Consider the following 3,593-nt stretch of genomic DNA (forward strand, 5'->3'; position numbering starts at 1 on the left):
TCTGTTCTCCCCTTGGGTAGGCTATATACTCTTTCCTCCTGCCATGGTTTATACTTACTTGTGTTGACTTACCACCTTTGCCTTCTTTCATCTGTAATACCTGTTCTCATCATTATGTGTGTCCCAGTTAGGTGTTACCTGTCCACTTACCTGTCAACAATAAAGTCCCCTTTCCCCTCAATAACATCTTCTCTTTGATGACTGTGTATTTGTAATGTGTGGGATCCATGTGCAGCTATATTAGTTGTAAAAGATGGTATAAACAGGCAGGGTCAATCTCCAGCAACAGGTAAATCCAAGGCAATACAGGGCTGAAGTCACAAGACAAAACAAAACTTTGCAATGAGTGTGGTGCTTAAATAGTCCAGGGAATGGCGCGAGACGTGAAAGACACTCTGCCTTAGAAAGTAAAGTTCTGCCCTTGAGAGACAAATCTCTGTTACCAGATATTTAATTTCTTTTCGGTTTTTTTTCTTCCATAAACGGGGAAAAGTTATCTACACATCTACTCTTCAGGGAACGTATAGACCAATTTGGGGTTTGCAAATAATGATGACATTTTTGTGGGCGGAGCCTATCTGGTGGCAGAAAGGGACCATTTTAAAGTAGCAGTCTATGGAAACCATGGAATAAAAGAATTTTTAAAAAAGGTAATTTTGAGTTTGTATTTCAAAATTCTGACTTTTTTTCTCGCAATTCCGAGATTATATTTCACAATTCTGATAAGAAGAATCAAATCGTCATTCCCTCTTTTCCCCTTGGCTCAGAATCATGAGTTTATATCCCACACTTTTGGCTTTTTTCCCGTCAGTATTGACAAACTTTCAATTGTTCAGTTAAATTTAAATAGTTATAAAGTCCGAACTAGAAGATATAAACTTGCATTTCCGAGAAAAAAAGTCATAATTGTGAGATAAAATAGGTAAATGTTATTATAGGTTTAAATAGTAGCCTAGTCTATTTCATGCTGTAACTGTAGGGCTAATACAATATGTCCCCTATGAACTGCATATGTGAATATTATGTAGACTTATTGTTTAAATCAAATTTATGCTTTAAAAGTATGGTAATCATAGCAGGTTTCATCAATAGTCTGTCCGTTTAAACGTCTGCGTTTAGCTTCAAATGGCATCTTTGAGGACAGTATTCTATAAAAATTATTTGCATTCCGATTCTGACATCCAAAGGCACAACAATAATAATTTTTTTTTGTTTGTTTTGTTTTTTTGTGTCTTATTTCATTTTACCCGTTTCCCTCCACTTGTTCCCAGTGTTTTTCTGCCACCACAATGATTCCGCAGACGCAGGAATCAGGTCGGTCACATTTACATAATCATTTGGCAGATGGACGCTTTCATCCAAAGCGACTTACAATAGATAAAATCAAACCAACAACGAGCAACAATATGTAAGTGCTGTGCTGTGATAAGTCTCGTTTAGTCTAACACAGTACATGTAACATGTTTATTTTTTTTATAATAAATAAAAAGAATAAAAAGTAGATAGAATATAGAGTGCTAGTGTTAGTGGGTCATGGTTTTTATATAATAAATAAAACAAATCAAGTAGATAGCATAGAAGTAGAATAGAGAGTGTAAGTATTAGAGGATCAAGATTTTTTAAAAATAAATATAAATTAATTACCTACACACGCGCATCTACAGCATGGCTAGATGTTGCCTAATAAGTCCACTTTGTGCAAGCTAATGGTGTTCAGAAAATATATTTAAAAAAATATAACAAAAGAAGTTTTAAAAGAGCATGTTGCAATATCTTAGAAATGACACTGTTTTAGAGATGGGGATACAGTATTTTCTAGTGCCAAATTTGACCAGACATTTAGATTTCTTAGAGATATTTTAGAGACTGTTGGGTGTTAGTGTACCAAAAACTAGCCTACAATATCTAGCCTACAAGGTTTTTTTTTTTTTTAACCATGTTCAAGGTTTGCAAAGCCTGACCATGCACTTTACATAGATCCTACAAGTTTCTCCTCACACTATCTATTACTCAGTTTGCCTGTGAGAGGACCTTCTCCACCCTGAAGTTAGTGAAGAACCGTCTGAGGACCTCCCTCAATCAAGAGAACCTTGAAGCATTCCTTTTAAAGGCAACAGAGAAGGAGATTCTTCTGGAACTTTATAAAGATGACATAACTGACAAGATGGCAGAGAGCAGTGAGCTACTGTGCCACCTACTGGTGTACTAGTGCTTATTACTTACTGTTTACTCTTACTGGTCTGTTCTTATGCCATTATTGTCCATGTGGAAATGCATAAAATATAAATATTTCAACATTTGAATGTGTATCTCTTATTATCCCTTTTTAAAAAGTGCAAGCAAATTTTATATTTGTCTGTGGTGTGGTAGAATAGATTGTGTATTCCTAGTGAGTTTTTGAGGGTTCATTTATTTATTAATTTATAATTCCTCTGGTAGTCTACCTGTTACATCAACTAATAGGGTTAGCCTACAAGATTAGCAGTCCTGTGGATTACATGAATAAGGTGGCGGTGACGGCAGCAGTGGAGGTGGCCTGGGATGGAGTCAAATTACTGGCCTGAATTATTGTCCCAGTCCGCCACTGTACACATTACATTTTGCATGGCACCTAGCTTTTTCTGCAGCAGTTTATTTCTGCTACAAAAGAAGTGATATCGCCAACTACAGGGCACTGAAAGTATATCTTGTGCGTTTTGCCCTTACTCACCCGAACTTGTCAACAATAGAGATTTATCATCATACAGTGTATAGACAGCTTCACTGTTTATAACGGGGGAGTTTTTTGAGAGTTCTTAAACTCGTGCTATAGACTGAAGTATAATGTAGCCTAAACGTTCTTTGCTCGGTTTCTCTATATAATGTATTTGTTGTTTGAATAAACGTGGAAATTAAATCATTACAATTAACAGGCCTAACTTACAATGTTTCATAAAATTGTGATCACGTTAAATACAAATTCGGTCATATTAAAAAATACTTTATTACATGACACCCTATGGTGCCTATGGAGAAAAAAAAGTTTTCAAAAGCATCCCCCCTCTGTTTTCTTCACAAATTGCACCCTTGATGGATGATTCAGCTGCAGGCGTCATCTTCTGGCAAACGCAGGAATTCATCAGGCACGACCCTCACAATGCATTTTGGGTATTCTCTAGTTTGAGTGTACATCAGTTGTTCACTCGTTATTGTGGTGCATTATGGTATTGAATGAGTGCACTCGATAACATCCACACTGGTTTTGGACACCCCTACAAATGGCTGTCCCGTATAGCAGTGCCATATTTAGGGGTATAGGGAGCGATTTGGGACACAGCCATTGTCTATAGTCTCCCTTTAGGTATACGCTCTTCTCCTGCCATGGTTTATACTTCGATTATACTGTGATCTGGCAGGCCATTGAAACATACAGGTGTCTTTAGTCAGTTTACACCTATTTCGCTTTCTTTTCTAAATGACATTGTTAAGCAACTCAAACCAACTGGTTCACCCTTAGATATAATTCCCTCACGGTTATTTAAACAAGTGTTCAATGTAATGGGTTCGACACTTTGATTAATTTGATTAATAAATGCCTTGAGTTAGGAGTTGTT

This window comes from Sinocyclocheilus rhinocerous, unplaced genomic scaffold (genome assembly GCF_001515625.1).
Source record: "Sinocyclocheilus rhinocerous isolate Xijiao unplaced genomic scaffold, SAMN03320098_v1.1 scaffold7503, whole genome shotgun sequence".
NCBI classification, from domain to species: Eukaryota; Metazoa; Chordata; class Actinopteri; order Cypriniformes; family Cyprinidae; genus Sinocyclocheilus; species Sinocyclocheilus rhinocerous.